At 35.9% G+C, this 17,418-nt stretch overlaps 1 long non-coding RNA gene across 1 annotated transcript in view; it reads left to right on the top strand.

The window, feature by feature from the left end:
- LOC136058612 (uncharacterized) overlaps window positions 1-17,418 on the top strand; it is a 108,924-nt gene that overhangs the window by 60,733 nt on the left and 30,773 nt on the right. Inside the window, exon 2 of the long non-coding RNA XR_010623140.1 lies at window positions 11,296-11,333. This is a non-coding gene — a long non-coding RNA (uncharacterized LOC136058612). The remainder of the gene's footprint in view (window positions 1-11,295; window positions 11,334-17,418) is intronic.

Consider the following 17,418-nt stretch of genomic DNA (forward strand, 5'->3'; position numbering starts at 1 on the left):
CACCTCCCTCAACCTGCAACTGATTGATAGACAGGTCAGTGGGAAGCACACACTTCAAACCAAGTAATTTATGTGAATGATTTTTTTCAGTACTTCTTATGGTGGTTCTGTGCTTGTATGTGGTATCTTAGTTCAACGTATATACAGAAATAGTTCTGAGTGTTTTGTTTCAAGAAAAACCTCCAGGTAGGAGCTATAATAATAATGTTTCACAAATAGAAGGCAGTTTACTTGGGGTTTCTACTCTTGGAACAAACCAATAATGTACCTCAGACTCCAAAGGGAAATGTATTCTTAATGGAAAAATTGTCTTCATCCTCTCTTTCTATTTAAGGCAGTCTTCACTGCCAGTTTATCACGAACACATAAAGGCCTAATGCAATATGGATTAGAGTGTACAAGTAAAGCAGCAACACAAACTCTGGATGTTCATTAGTGGAGTGGCTATTGTAAAAGACCACTGAGGAACTTCATCTGTCTGTTCCCTCAAAGGTTTCTAGTCATTAAATAATTTTCAAGGGACCCATATCAGCAGATTCTATTTTGCTTTATAAAACCTTTCCTTGTGAGCGCTGTGTGCTGAGTTTACCACTGATGCTGGATAAACTGTTTCACTGCAGTTGCACCCACTTATACCATTGCTGAATTTAGACCTCTGCCATTGAGAGCACACACTGCAAAGGCCATTCAGGTGCAATGAGAGATGGGGCTTCTGCATTTTATTGTCCTATATCCATATCTAGAAATCTAAGCAATAGTCAATTTTGCTTTCCTCTAATGTTTTTTAAAGTAAATCCGTTTTTCGTATTTTATTTAATTCTTACAGTTTTAATAAAACGTGACACCAGCCTTAAAGGCACATTTATGGGGTTAGATTTTCCACTTTTATAATGAGCATTCAGTTTTCCAAACAAGATGCATTAATCCTTGCAGTTGCAGTGAGCTGTATCCTGTCACCTTCGCTTTCTTTTTCTTCTTTTGTGCTCTGCGCTATAGAGGAACACCTTATCTACTGAGAGAGAAACCCAAAGCTGACCTGGTTCACAGTATCAGTATGGTTTTAGTTAGCTAAATAAGAGACTGAACACTTGTTTGATTTGTTTCCTTTTTTGTTTTGTTCATTTGCATCTATATGCATGTAAGCATGACTAGAGAAGTTGTTTAGAAGGATTTTATTTTACCTGAAGTAGAAGAATCTTCCTTAGGGTCATCCAGAAGTACCTGTTCTGTTTTCCAAGTCTGCTTCTCTTTCTCTCCTCCTACCCTCATCATCTGTTCCTTCCTTTTCAGTACTAATCTTCTCCTCAGTTTGCACGGTTCTTATGCTGTAGGAGTACAAAGAAAAGGGCTTATTTTCTGTATGAAATTTATGGATAGTTTCTTACAGGGAGACAAGATTTGCTTTGTAGTTTCAGTCATCAAAGCCGTTAACTTGAAAGACATAAGTAATAGCAGCAAGCATACAAGGGGAGACTAAGTACTGCAAAAGTTTTGTCACTTTGGTTGCCTTTTCCTTTCCATTTTAAAAATTGCAATTTTCTGGTTTAAGTCAATGAATCTGATGCTTATAAAGCTGAGGAGACAAAAAATGTTGTTTTGCTCATTGAGTACATAGTTCTCAAATCCAGACTCTTCCAGAGACAGGAAGAATTTGACTGTTATCTTTCTTTCTTTTAGAAGGTTCTGTAGAAGAGATTCTTGAAGCAGTCTTAAATGACAGACGATGGAAGGGGAGAGAGAGAGAGAATGAAAGAGAGGCATACTTTTAGAATGAAAATGCAGCATTTTTATATGCAAACAATACAATACCAAATACTGTTTTTGAGTTTTTCATGACAGAAGTTCTTAAATATGTTATTCTAATGCACATAATCTGTCAGGTAGTAAGGAACTATTTTTGACTTGCTATGTTTTCATGAAACCTCTGCTTTTATTAGCTTGCAGTTGATCAAATACCACAAAACCTCTTCCTTCTAGTTAAAAGGCACACAACTTCTATGGAATATTTTTTAAAGAACTACAGATCAAACTTGTACGTTTTGACTTCAGAAAACAGTTTCCCACATTGTTTCTAAAGTGGTTTAAGATGTTCTGTTGCAAAAAAAATATTTCCCAACTGCTGCTTTTTTGTTCTTTGTGTTGAAACATACAGTACAGAAGGCACAACCTTTCCTCAGTCTTTGTTGTCACAGGTGATGACACAGAAGTTTGAAGCCAAATTCAGTCCTTGATAACAGTGAGAGATGGGAGTACATGCCCTTGGGGGCAAAAAAGTTTTGGATCTCTCAAAAAATTTTTTGATTAGGCTTCTCTTTCACTGAATGTATGTATTTAAAAAAAGGCTTTTTAACTAAGAGAGGAAGCCAGACAAAATGCACCGAGCCATATCCATTAATGATTTCACTCAAAACTTATACAGGAGTAGATTTATGTTGGTGGAAGATCCCAATCACACAAATGCTGCTTCTAGCTCAGTTGGAGCAGATCAGTTCCACATTTCTTTTTGCAGAGTAATGGAATTACAGTCTTGGCTAGAAAATATATACCTTTGAACACAGGCATGATATTTAACCAATAACTGCATCATTAAAAATGATTCCCTAATTATGCTTATGCTGCTAAATAGAATGGGGCTTCATGGAACAGGTCCCTGGTTTCAAGAAACTTCTCACTGGAACATAATTTAACACTAAGTAGAATTCTCAAATTAGTTGTCATTTTAAGACTTTCATCCCTCTTATTTTGAAACTTGACAGACACTGATAATCTGCAACCTAACCCAATGCTAAGCCCAATTAGTTCTAGGTGCAGATAGCAGCTGCTCTAAGTGGTATCCAAATGCCTAGATAACAACCTCTGGTTCTTGTATAGCTTCTGGTAAAAAGTGGTTTTCTTCAAAGGGTAGAAGGAAAGAAGAAGGAAAGTGCATGCAGCTAACTAGGTCAAAATCTCAGTGGAGTATTGGTTTTAACTTCTGTTGTTATGCAGAGCTGGAATGTCTCTATCACCTGTACAAGATCCAGAGACTGGCACCCTTTCCTGAGGGAAAGGGCCTAAGAGTGTTTCTTTCAAAGGTCTGAGCTGAGATAACTTTCATAAAAGATAGCCAGCAGGTAAAGCAAACCTTTTGTAAATTAGCTGTGTGATTAATGTACTCATCCAAAGGCAAAGCTTTGCATTCCCCTCCTCCCAGAGAAGATGTGTAAGCATATCTCCCATGTGAATGCCTTAAATCCTGGGTTGTGAGGGAATAACAGCTTGACCTTTCAAGTGGCATTGGGCAGTGAACAGTAACTGGGGAAAACTCAGAAGTCTGGCTCATACTAAGCAAGTTATGAGCCTATCCTTATTTGTCTTTTTTGCTTTGGTTACTGAATTGTAGATGGGTATCCTGTGTTCCTGATCCCTGTTCTTGGAGCTGTTCACATGCATCAACTTAAACTATAACAAACTAAAAAGCAAAAATAGTTTTAAGTGTGATGCATACTTTGTTCCAATTTTTCCTCCCCCAGGGGAAAAAACAGGCAGGTCTTTTCAAAGCTTCAAGACAGTAAATCGTTGCTGACTTCAGAGGAAACCATGGGAACACTGCGCTTTCCAAAACAGAAAATCATCTATTTCATGTTTCATGTGCCATAGGAAAGGTATAAAACTATTTTTAAGAACTTGGTCAAAAAAGTGGATGGTATTTTAGCCCTTCCTGGTAGATGGGCAATGTCTCCCAGTAAAATGATTCAAAATTACCAGAAGAAAGCTGGAGTACACCCCAGGCTCCCAGGCTTGAAGTCCCTAAATAAAGGTCTTTGTCATCTGAGCTAAAGCTAAGACTTTAATGGAAGAAATCTGGAGAGTGGACACTTTTGAATAGTGCACAGAATTTGTGAAGCTGAGTGAGAAGCATTTAGAAAGGATTATTTTTCCTTTTTTTTTTAACATCTTGTTTGTCTTGTTGATTTATTCTTCTGTCCTCCTTATACTGTCTACACTTTAATCTGTTTCTGGTTTATGGGAACTATAAAAAGTCTTTTACATTGAGAGATTTACTTTATTTGAATGCAAATTAAAACTATTATCTTTCAGTTACAGGCCAAAGATTGCAAAATAATGCTTGTTTATAACTTGAAAAACTAATCTTTTTTCGCCCATAATGTCATGTAAATTGTTCAGCTAAAGTAGAAATGTACTGTTAACTTTTGCCAGTCATTTATGTTATATACTTTGATTTGTTGAAGAAGATAACAAGATAAAGAGTGAGTTAGATTTGAATGATATAGAACAACAATATACTTTGCTGCTGATGACTGTCTGTAAAGCCAAGTCTTGGGTTCAACTTCTCTGCAGTAGTTCTATTGAAATAAAAGAAGATAGGATGGTCTAAGTCAGCTTACAGCCTAGGTTCATAGGTACATTAGGTTGGAAAGGACCTACAAGACCACCTAGTCCAACCATCCTCCTGTCACCATCCCTACCCACTAAACTACTAAATCATATTTTAAGAGTTAGTAGTAATGATATGATGAAAACAGCTAGAAAACCTCAGAATTCATTGAAAATCTGCATACAGAGAGGGAAAATAGAAAGAACATGTATTACCTTTATAAATATGATATCACAGACTATATTTTGCAGGCAGAAAAAGAAATAAAATGCATTTACTAGACATTGGTGCTGCTCTTTGTCTATATACCTCTTTGGATCTGCATAATCAGAAGAGGGAAATGGAGAAGAAAGTCTATCTTGATTTCCTCTGGGAAAAGACTATTAGGTCAGTTGCACTTCGCTCAGAGGTACTGAAACAGAAAAGAATGACCTAGGATTTCGTGCTGCCCAAAGAGGGCTGTTGTAAGGGGAGCATTCATTCATTCACACATCGAGAAATTCAAGTAAATCAAGGCTGCACTGGTTAAACAGGATTGATTTATTTTATTTTCATTTTTTATGATAAATTAATTCAAAGGACATTGATGTCATTGCTGAAGAATACAAACCAGAACTGTCAGAAAGCGATAGTGAATTACATTCTTTGTTTCTCTTTTGTACTTGTCCCACCCTATTTTACTTATATCAGTCAAAAATAAAATTTGAACTAAAAGTATGCAGGGATTTTCTTGTAAAAAAATGTAATGGAAGCATAATGCTGTAATTTCTCAGTGCTTTTTGAATGGCAGAAATTTCTTCCAGCAAATAATCTTTTCTTGTTGAAAGTTTTCTTGCTGTAAAGTAAGTCCGCATAACCAAAATTCACAAGAAAAGGAAGGTCAATGTCTGATACTTTTAGGAAATTTATTCAAAAGAATCTGAAGCAAGGAAGTTGATCCATGATTTTACTTAAAAATAATTTTGATATTTAAATATTTTAAAAATATTTTAAGTTATATATATATATATATTAGATTTAGAGAGCTTTATAATTATATCTTTTAAAGTTTAGAATGTTTGGAATTAAGCTCAGCACAAATATCAATTCAATATTAAGAATGAATATTTCAATTTGGAGGGAATCTGGTCTGTGTGAAGTAACTTTTTCTCTGGAAAAAATATAAGTTTCCTGTAAAAGTTATGTTTCCTGTAAAATTTCTCTATTAAAAAAAAAAAAAAAAGTGATTTGCAGATCATTTCTGCTGGAGATTTTCTTGATCACTGCTTTATACAAACTGACTTGATTCCTAAATAACTTGAAGAGATGGGAAGGGAACTGGGGAATAGAGATACAATCTTAAAATATTGTTTCTGCTAGTGCTGTAAGAAGTAGCTTGGTTCATTTTGACTGATATACTCTTAACGCTCTCTTTTGAAATACTTTAATTTGATGCTTGAACTGTGAAATAACAGGACCAGAGGAATTTCCCTCCTGGTTTTTATTGTTTCCCAAATTAAGTCATATGGGTAAAGATCTTAAAATCCGGCGCCAGTGTGTGGCTTTACTAATAGTATCTGTGTGATCATGTCATTCCTGAGAAAGGCATGTTTCAAATAAAAAAAGGAAATGTCAACCTTGAGATTTTTTTATTAAATCTCTTTTCTTCTTCTCCACAAGTTCAGCTTCAGCTGACCACTTCCTCTGTCTGGTTTATTTTTATTAGAAATGAGCAGATTCATTAACTGTGCAACTCGGTGGTCAGGCAATGACTGGATATGTCCAATAATGGGTAATAGTTGTATTTTTCATTGGGAGACCAATGTTTGCTTTGGAGATGGCCTGGGGAACAGATGTAATCTGAGAGGGCTCTATGTTTACCTCTTGTTTCACTGATATGCTGAGCATGTTTGAAACCAGTGAGAAAGAAAAACAAACATTTCTGAAGAAAATACCTGCAGACTGTTTCCCCAGACTGTTTTTCTGGGCTTCAGCCAGAAACTATTCAAACACAAAACTGCACACACAAACATGCATGTACAAACATGAACACACGCACATGTATTTTCCAGTGACAAAAAACCCCTTAATTGCTGTAAAAAGCAGAAATTGGGTAAAAAGAAGATAATTGCGAGGCAGGCTGCTTAGGATGTTTTTCAGGGTAGATGCAGTTTGATATGTTTCTGTTCCAAAAACATACTGAAGATTCATACTGGGCACCTGAACAGAGGAAAGAGACAGGACTGAAGAGGAAAGATGGTTTTATAATGGATACATTATTTTTTGTCGCTATAAAAATGAAACAAATATATGGCCTTGTTGTAAAGACAGTTTAATTCATATGACTGGAGCTGCTCTCTCTTTCCAGGAAACACAATTCTCTCCTCAAAATCAAGGAAGCACAGTCATTCCTGTCTGGTTCAGTGGCAAAACTGATGTCAAATGTCACTGTTCTCACAGCTGTGTCTACTTTATTCTGCTACAGCCTCATGGGCAGCTCTCCAGAATGGTCCATTTTCTAGCTAGTAATATTGTACTGATATTGCACTTGGGATTTTCAGTGGAGCACAGCGTAACCTCTCAAAGTTTGCTGGTATCTAGATGATGTTTGATAATTTTTTTGGTCTCTCTTTCTTTTCTGATGGAAATTTGCAGAGAAAGAATGTTGAGTTGCTTTGTGTTGTTGAATCTGAAATCATGGTCCCATTTGGGTTTGAAAACAACAGATGAAACAATTTCAGCAAAAAAAGATTGCGATGAAACACAACCCATGTGATGATTATAATAATTAAAATAATTAAATAAATGCAGAATTCTGCATAGTATTAAATAGCAGCTGTGCTTTTTTACAGCTAAATTTTTGTCAGTTTCAAATTAAAACCAAAGTTTTTTGGACTGATTTACATCCCATGCAATTTCATTAAATTTAGAATGGTTCCTTGGCATGTAACTTGGCAGCGAATTTTGTTTTCAGTACATGGTTTTATGGTTCAGGTGCAGAATAGCACTCTGGCTTGCATGTATCTGAAGGTTATTATGCCTCGGACTGTACTTATTTTCTTTGTTTCAAAATTTAGCAGATCAGCTAAACTGTTAATTTTTTCAATTCCCCATTGCTTCTTTCCCTTAATTCTTTCTTTATTGAAAACAGGTTCATTAAAGGAAATACTGATTGTTAGCCCAGAATAAGGACTAAGGTCAGTGAGCAATTTTAGAAAATTAAATCAGATAAATGAATCATATTTGCAAATTGACTACTTGAGCGTACATGCATATTTGACCTTTTTTTTTTAATGTGCAGATCAGTGACAGTTTATGTGCTATGTGATGTGATAACTACTATTCATGTAATGACAGCAAGAAGGCAAGGAAAAGGAAATTCCTTTATTTTTTTTATTTCTCTACACAGAATGCAGTGGCAAAAATACTTCAAATAAAGGTGAATATTCTGACTGCCAAAACACATATACTAGATATAGGTATCCTATAACTAGGAACAGTTAGTTCTCAGCAGATTCTTAATGTGTTTAACAATTCACATCTAGCATTAAATCATTACATGTGAGAATGTTTTACCCAAAAACATCACCACTTCTGTTCATACACATGTACCATTGTACATATTTGCAATATACATAACAAGTTATTTTATTTGATTATTATTGTTTGATGCTAACAAATATTCTATATTTATTCTTATGTATTTATCTACAAAGTTACTGATACATTACTTATGACGATGTAGAGCTTATATATCTCTAGTTGTGCATGGATGCTTACCAGTCAATTTTGAAGTGTACAGTTACAATAATAAAATGGTTGACTATTTTCATTTAGTTTTTAAATATCAGACGATGTCAACCAGGATTGCTGTCTAACAATCTGCCAAATGTCATTTTAGACTTAGATAAAACCTTTTATGAATAAATTTTTATAAGGTCTGTATGCAGTATTGGTACCCAAACTATAATTCTGTAAGATGGAAAAATCTGGAAAGTTGAACACAGCAGATAACAACCCTGATGTGTTGGGGTCCTCAATAGCAGTACTGCAAAAGAAAAGAGATATCTGCAAAAAGTGGTTAACCACCTGCTCAAGCCAAGTGGTTCTTTCTGCGCTGCTTTCCAAGTCTTAATCAAGTTGAAGACTTCCTCAAGTTCAGGTCTTCGGGAATGCTGCACTGTTTTCACCAGGAGCAGAGGTGGATAATGAAGTAGAGCTCTTAGTTAAGCTGCCTTCTTTGGCCTCTTGACTATGCACCTGACTCACTTGGAAGTTGATATTCAGAAGGAAAATCTGGAGGTCCAGATTTTCAAATAGATTCATTGAGACCACCTCAAGTTGCCAAACTAAGCGGTAAATACCAGAAAATCCCCTTTCTCATGGGATTTCCAGTGTTTTGTTCTTCTAGCTAAATGGAAAACATTGAGAGCACCTGACCTGTTGTTTTCCATCTCCATCTAAAGAAGAGATGGAACACTTAAAAGGAAGCCAGAGAACAGTATAAGCTGCACATGAGGGCTTGTTTTCAGTGGCTAAGTTTGTGATATTTGGCTTATCCTGGCTCTACTGAGGTACAAGTTTTGTTTGAAATTTTTACTATAGTTGGGCTGGCTGTTCATGTCTTTCCCCTGTGTGGATCAAGTTAAGCCTTCAGCAAAATATGCATGAAATGGGCCAATACCTGAGAATAAACAGTATATGATCCCATTACATTCATTTCTATAAGAAGCCAGGTTTAACTTGTGTAAATTTTTAATAGCTATAATTAGTATGCTGATGTATATTATTTTAGCTGAATTAGTTTATTTATATACTGTCACAGGAGAATGATGTAAATGAATCTGACCCTGCTTTGCCAAGAGGTTAAATTTTGTCCCTTCCAACCTGAACTGACACATGATCCCATGGTTTGACTGTTCATTTCTATCTCTAGTTCCTACTGCTGTAATATTCTTCCCATGCCAAGGGATGTGAATGGTGAAACAACAGAATATTTGACAATGTGAGCTGACGTGCCTCCCTGAGATGTGAAAATGTCTCTTTATCTCATGGATTTGGAAGTTATTTTCACAGTAATAGCAATACTTCCTTGTCACTTAATTTTATCTGTCTTTCCACCAAAACTACCTGCTGTGGATGACACCTATCACGTAGCTGCCATCAGCTCACTGTACATATGACTTGGGTTAAGAAAATTGCATTTCTGATTATGTTAATGACAACAAACCTGGACTATGAGATATGACGGGTAATGTATCTGAGGGAACAGCTACGCAAAAAAAAAAAAAAAAAAAAAAGTTGAAATTCAGTCACTTGCAAGAATTTTTTTTTTTTTTCTATTTGTCTGAGTTCATTCTGAAGTACATGTGTTTGTATTAACCCTGTTGGGACACAGTTCCACACATTATTTATACAAAGTTACTTCAGTGGCTGATTATTATTAATTACTGTCCTGAATTCCTTGCAAGTCAAGTAGGACTCCGAATGAAATTTGGTTTCCAAAGTAATGTTGAGATGCCTGTTGCTCATTGTATTTTTACTTGTAATAATACTGAAAAAAGCTTGTTCATTTGCTTGAAAGCCTCAAAATCTACCTCTAAAGTTGAGAAAGTATTTAAAAACAGAAAGGCCTTCCTCAATCCTGTATGTGCTTGACTAGACAAAAAGAATAATATCAAACAATCGAAATGGCATTGCCTTAATTCTACTAATTTATTAAGAATCCTCAGTGAATGTAGAATGCAATATTGAACAGAACTTATACTGTATTAGGTAATTTAGACCACATACTCAGGATCTACACACCCATATCATAGATTCCTTCCAGAAAGTCTTGAAGAGATGCCTTCTGGATTATCAGTGGTCAGAAATTTGATTTCAGGTTGTCAAAATTGTCTGCTTAATTTCTTTTTTAGCCAGCAACTTTCAATCCTATTTATTTGCACAAGGAAACAAGATGAATTGTTGAAAAGGTGATGCTTGTTGGCTTTCTATATGATTTGAAAGAGAGTAACTAATAACAGATTTTCATGTCTTAAAGAATTATGAAATCTTATGTTTTCTTAAGAGTTCTGTGTGGTTTTTGTTTTTTTTCTCTTTTCTTTTTGTGTGTGATTTTGTTTGTAGAACATTTGACTCAGTGCAATGGTAAAGAATTTCAATGGAAAGGACTGAAATGGTGATGTGGAGTAGTAACTCAGAAGGTACTGCCCTCATTAAACTCTGCCTTGTAGCTCTCGTGTCTACTGTGTTTCAAGCAAGGTATCAGGTTTTCTGAAATTACACAACTGTTTAATACATTTTCTGTGTGCATTACAGCTAAGTTGTACATTTTCTTCTGGCTGGAAGGTACATGAATTTCTGCCCAAATATTTGGTACGTTTTTATAAATACTGCCAGAAATTATAATGGGCAACAAAATTTATATCTTCATAACTAATGCTTCCTGCTGGTACTGCTTTTTTATGTGCTTTGCTATGACTTTCCAGCTGAGTGCTGGGTCAAAGGTTTCCAAATAAAATGCAGCGATCTTCTGGCCTTTCCTTACCCACTTCCTGTAAGAGGGCAACCTTTCAACCAGCTGTAAGGCTCTCCAAAATTTTGCTGTGATACTATGTCTGAAACTCAACTATCATCATCTTTAGATAGGAAAATTCTTATGTGGTAAATCTGCTAAGCATCTGAAGTTATAAACAGATATCACAAGATTATAATCCTACTTCTTACAATAATTGTGTACTGTTCATCAGCTGTCATGATTCTCAGTTTCTCAAGGTGTAAGACAACGTGCAAGCACAGGTAGAAAAAATAAGGTGGAAGTACAGACCTTCACAGAGGTACAAGTTAACGTGGTAATCCATTGAGGTAAAAACAGAATTACTACAGAGTTACTACAAGGACTTCTCATACATGCTTTAATATCTCTGGTTTTGCAGAATGCAGTAGCTGAGGAAGCTGCTGGAAAATCTTATTGGTGAGTGAAGTCTAGTTTATTTGTTTTCTCTCATTCTGAGAATCTTTTTGCAACTACCTGAAGCCAATAGCTCTGCAGGACCTGCTCCAGATTGGCTTCCCTATATCTATTGCTAATAACATGATGGCTCTTGAGGTTAGGTCAATTGGTGACGTAGGCAATGCAATGAAGGCTCTGACAACCATTTAACATGTAATCTATTCCTTACACTATAGGGCTGTGAGCTGTGCACACCAGGAGAGCCTATTCCTGGTGTCCCTGTTGTGTTATTTACCTCTGCTCTGAGCAGTTAAGTCCACCAGAGCCATTTAGTAAATTATCAGTTTTCTTATTGGCCCTAAATTGCGCCTAATTAAAAATCTGACCTCTACAAAATAGTCCTCTTCCTAAAGAGACAGAACATAAACAGGAAAAATCAGCTAATTGCTGCAAAAACTGCTTTTGTGGCACTGTAATTGGACCTCAGTGAAATGTATGAACCCACTGGGGATTCCCTAATGAATGTTTAAATGCAAACAGTAGTTGGGCACTTAAGCAGCTAGGCTGATGGTCCCTAATGAAATCAAATAAAATCAAATAAAAGAATCTGGCATTTTAGTAACCACATTTCTTGGCATTTGGACACAAAAATAGTATGATTCAGTATAAATAAAATGTAAAGAAAACTTGTTAATAGAGCAGTGAAAAGTTAGCCAGTCTTGTTTGGATTCTTTCTTTCTTTTCCCCTGAAAAAAGAACCCTCTGAAAACTCTACGATGTTGAATCTTTCCAAAGAGAGCTTTCTTTTGTTTTCCTCTTTCTCCGTAAAGTCCTAAGATTTTTCTGCTTTTGGTTAATAGTATCCTCTGTTTTTATTTTGCAGTGAGTTTTTTTCAGAAGCTAACCCTAGGACTGCATGAGGTAAGCAATTGATTAAGATCCTTTTCATTTTCCAAATTCTAGCAAGAAGCCAAATTCTGATTACCTCAGTAATTTAGACTGTGCTTTGCCTCCAAGTATCTATTCAATTCAATGGGTAAAGTTCTGTCCTTACTGATGTCAGCTGTGTAACTTGACTTTGAAAAGTATGTCAGTAACCACACAAGATTGGTGTAGGACCTCAAAGTTTTGCTAATGCATAAAGCAAGCATTAAACTGATAGAATGAGGGACATGATACCAAAAAATAATTTTGTTCATTACTGTTATATTTTACTGCTCAGTTGCGCAAAGATGAGACCTCAATAATGATTTAGAATATGGTTTACACTGGTTACCAACTTTCAAAAATGCCTTAAGTGATTTTATTTTATTTAAATTACTATTAAAAATACTTCATAATATTCAACTTGTAGTGGTAATGTTTGGACACAGCCTGAACCAGTGACTGAGCACCTGGTGGGAAGGCAGGGCCAACCCACAGGAGCTCAGCTGCAAGCAATGCACCTGAGTGACTAGAATGGGTGGAGCCAGGATCCACCCCTTCCCAGCCCTCATGTAAGGACTGGCAACAGAGGTGAGGGTATCTGGTTGAAGTTCCCTGTTTATCTGAGGTCTTCTGAAAGTAAGTTTTTTTGTTTGGTTGTTTGGGGTTGGTTGGTTGGTTTTTCTCTTCCGTCTTTATGGCTGCTGTGTTTGGTCTTGTCTTCTTGCTGCAGCTAAGGACTATGCATCCCTGCTATTATTGCTGTGCTTTTTATCATGTTATTGTGTTATGCTCCTACTGTGCTTGTAGGATAGATGTTATGAAAACCTTGAAATTTTCATTAGTGTTTCATACCTTTTAACTTCTTGCTGAAAGAAACTTACAGGAATGCTTCATGAATATTGCAATTTCACTAAGTTAGAATTAGCATAAATTCAGTTTAATCATGTATTGCCAATTTTACTTAAATAGAGGAAAATGATCTTTTCTTTGTGGTCAATGTTCAAATACATCTAGTTAATTTAGATACTGGTAGTAAAAAGTCTCTTGCAGTAATTTTTTTGTGTATGTGTTACATATTAATGTCTGCTGGTTGTTTCTTGATGGGTACGATAAATCATCTATTCACACCTTTTATTAATAGGTTGCATTATAACCATTACCAGCTGGAATTTTTTTTTACATGTAATTCATATAAATGAACTACATCATGTGATAAGATTTAATTTCTCAACTGTAGTTAGAGAACTGTAGTTAGTTCATGCTGAACTTTCTTTTTTATGTAGTTTAGCTGTAATTTAATAGACTTGCAGTGCTGAAAATGTGATATATAAAAGCAGTATTATACGTGTATGTGACAGAGAAGGAGGCTTGATTAACAGCTTTGTATTCTGAATGCCAGTAAATTGTAGTTGTTTTTACTTAGCTATTAAGATTTGAACAGTTTCTGTCTCTAGTAATAATCACTGTGACTAAGAAGTAAAAATAAAGCATTTTTCAACTAGAGATGGATTGAGACTGTTTTAGTAGAACAGTAGTCAGTGCTATGAGTCAACAAAATAGTTTAAAATAGAGAAAACAGGTGTTCTTGCTGCCCTTTTAATCAACTTTTTTTCATGCTAGGCTTGCTGTTTGAAAGTGCAGAAGTGGTGACAGACACAGTCAAGTAAGGTTCAGTGAGAAGTAGCTGAGAGCTGTTTCAGATGCTGGTAAGGAGGTAAAACAGGATTGAATATTGGTAGGATCGTTTGTTATGAGTTATACCCATCTCAGTTGGTTCAGCTTGTGAATTGTGCAGCCAATCTAAGGTTGACAGACCTGAGAGAGCTCCTCTTTGAATATTCTACTTGCAGTGGTGAATCAGGAGCAGAAAGTATCTGTCTCTTAAAGATCTCTACATGAAATGACTGTTGCTGACTCCATTTGCAAAAGTATCTAGTGCTTATGCTTTCAGAAAGTAATCAAGAAGATGTTTTAAAGTAAATCAAAGATCACTAGCTGTTATCCACTTGGGATTTATTGAAATATGAAAATGGGTGGTTGGTGTAGCCAAAAGTAGGAGTGTTCTTAAGAAGTTAAGGCAAGAAGTATAGGAATATATATTTCATAACAGACTAAATCACAGCTGTGAAAGAAATTCCTCACCCTTTAAGGCAAGGGGCTCTTTTGAAGACTTAGAGGAGTGTGATCTTGGAGGCTGTGATGAAGAAAGCTCACATTGCTTGTAGATTAAAAACACCCACAGTGTTAGCTAGCTTGCACTTCAGTGTTTAGAAGGGATGTCAGTGGGAAAAAGAATGTACCTACATCTTTGAGATCCTTGTTCAGTATGCTGGTGCTTACCTTACAAAATACAATTCTTGGGTTTCATATACCAGCTCAAGTACTTAGGAGGCATTAGTTTTTGAGTGACCTGTTTATTTCTGTGGAAACTACAACATATACAAAGAACACAATAGCACTATTTGATAGAGCAAATTCTCAGCTACTAAAACTATTTTTCAGTGCAGTCACCATCGTTAGATCTGCATTTTCACCAGCCATGACCAAGAGTCTGTGTGCCACATTCCTAAAAATCTGCACTAGCAGAGGTGACTGCTGTTACCACTGCTGAAACACACCATCTGCTGCCTCACTGTGCTCACATCCACTGTTGAGTCTCCAGAAATGTTCAAGCATTGTTGAATATCAGTGCGTGTGTTGGAGGAATTCAGTGACGCACCTTTGCTTCATCTGTACCCCTATGTCAGATGCCATTTTCTTAGATTGCTCCTTTGCTGCCATCGGTCACACCACAAGAAAATGTAATGGAATATTGGTGAGAAGATTTGATCTCTACTGTCATAACATCAATTTCCACCCCTGACATCAAGAACCAACATAATTAAATAGGTGGTCTCAATTTCAGAGCACCCCTTGCATTTGGTTTATTGTGAGCTTATGTAGGTTGTATTATAACTGAGGAGAGAAGAGCAGAAAAAAAACATTCAGTATTGATAATTAACTCTAAAAGAGCAATTTTTTGCAGTCATTGAAAGAGTAAATGCAACATTCCTCTGTATCTAGTTTTCAGTTACCAGATGAAGTTCAGCAGTACATTTCCCCAAACATATTCTTGCACATTTGTATCTTAAGAGAAAACATTTTAATTTTATTCTCATATTTTCACTCTTTTGTCAGTGACACTGTAGAGTACTTGCTAGTGTTATGTTTTTCTTCTGGTATCAGTGTCACAAGTACATAGATACTAGAGAAAAATAACTAGCCCACAGCTTTTTTGAGATCTCATGAACAGAGCTAGTTGAGAGATTTTTCACTGAAAATGAAACATTTGCAGCTCCTTTTTTGAGCTTTCTAAATGGAAAATAATGCTGTTATTAAATAAAAGTTGATGGTTGTTAACTGTTGAAATTTACCGCATTTCCTTTGAGCCTAGACAGTGAAGTTGAATAGGTAGTAATAAAGCAAGTGATATTATGTGATGAGAGGCTATTTTAGATCTCTTAGCCTAGTAATTAATGGTATAGAACAATAATATTTTGAATTCATTGAATGCTCAGGTTGGAAAAGACCTTCAAGATAAGTCCAACCTCAACCTAATCATACTACCCTAGTTCTAACAACCCACTGCTAAATCATGTCCCTGAGCACTACATCCAGATGGCTTTAAAATGCGTTCAGGGCGGGTGACTCAACCACCTCCCTGGGGAGCCTGTTCTAGCACTTAATAACCCTTTCTGTAAAGAAGCTTTTCCTTATATCCAAAATAAACTTCCCCTGGTGCATTTTGAGTCTGTCTCCCCTTGTCCTGTCACCTACTCTTATTGTATCAATGACAAATTCAGAATGGAGATCCATCAGGTAATTGTGTAGAGCCACCTCAAGCTCCTTACCAGGGTTCTATTTAGTCTATATGCCACCATCATAGAAGCTGCTTTAATCTATTAATCAGAAATTTCAGTGGAGGAAGTTGTATGTTTTTGATATCTAAAGGTAAAAATATAAAAAATGCTGAAAGTTCAGCTTTTTTTCCCAAGAAAAATCTTTTAATGATTACTGTAGTTGCCTTATCCAGATTCAGCTATTTATTCATTCTACATTGTGAAAATGTAGAAGCTCATTTGGATAATAATATAACTCTTGGTTCAGTATTCACTTATTAGTGTACTCCTCTGCTTTCAGATACCCCTCTGTATCTCTAATGTATTTCCATATACTACCATTAGCCTAGCTTTCCAGTGTCATTCACTCAATAATCAACAGGTCTTTCTTCATATGTACGTTAAAGTACTTTTTATCTTGGGAAGTTGTCATGAGTAAAATTACACTTGGAGATGGATTAAATTCTCATCTAATCTAATGCGGAAAATTGGACCTGTTCACTTTTGCTACCCAACTCAGAATGAACAGCCACTGAGGCGGCAACTCTGTGGATCTCAGTCTCCTCTTTATTTTGCTTGTAAACAAATAGTGACAATCTCTCCCTACAAAGCAAGTTTAATTTAGTTGAAACTGCTAGCTGCTATTTTTCAGATATTTGTAATTGATACAGGGTTCATAGTTTTCTACCAGTATAGTCAGGGACAAAAGGTGAAATTCATTTCTTGTGTGTAAATTAATGTACTAGATATGAATGAGCACATAACTGAAAATTACCATTTTTGCACATAGAAATATCAGTGCTACTAATCTAGTAGAAAAAATGACTCCTTCATTCCATAATGCTGTTTGCTTTTCTCTTTTTCCCCTCTTTTTTTTCCAGACATCAAGCTTTTTGCCAATGTAATGACTAGTACTTTTTTTTCTTTAAGAATACAGTCATGACAAACAACTATTTTCAGTATTTTTTGTATATAAACATATGGGCAAATGTATATGGATTCAGTTGTCTGTTCTGTGAAACAGTTGCTGGTCTGATAGCTAGCATGTGAGTACCTTTTGTATGAACTGTGGCACTCTGGTCTGGGCATGGTTTTCAAATCATAGAACCGTGGGGGTTGAAAAGGACCTCTGGAGATCACCTAGTCCAACACCCGGCTAAAGCAAATTCCCTACAGTAAGATCACACATGAAAGAACCGGATGAGTCTCTAATATCTCTAGAAAAGGAGACACCACAGCCTCTCTGGGCAGCCTTTTCCAGTGCTGTCATCCTTGCAGTAAAAATTTTTTTTCTCATATTT

Source organism: Cyrtonyx montezumae, unplaced genomic scaffold, assembly GCF_038088225.1.
Source record: "Cyrtonyx montezumae isolate F1298 unplaced genomic scaffold, pur_monq_1.0 scaffold_8, whole genome shotgun sequence".
In the NCBI taxonomy this organism is placed as follows: domain Eukaryota; kingdom Metazoa; phylum Chordata; class Aves; order Galliformes; family Odontophoridae; genus Cyrtonyx; species Cyrtonyx montezumae.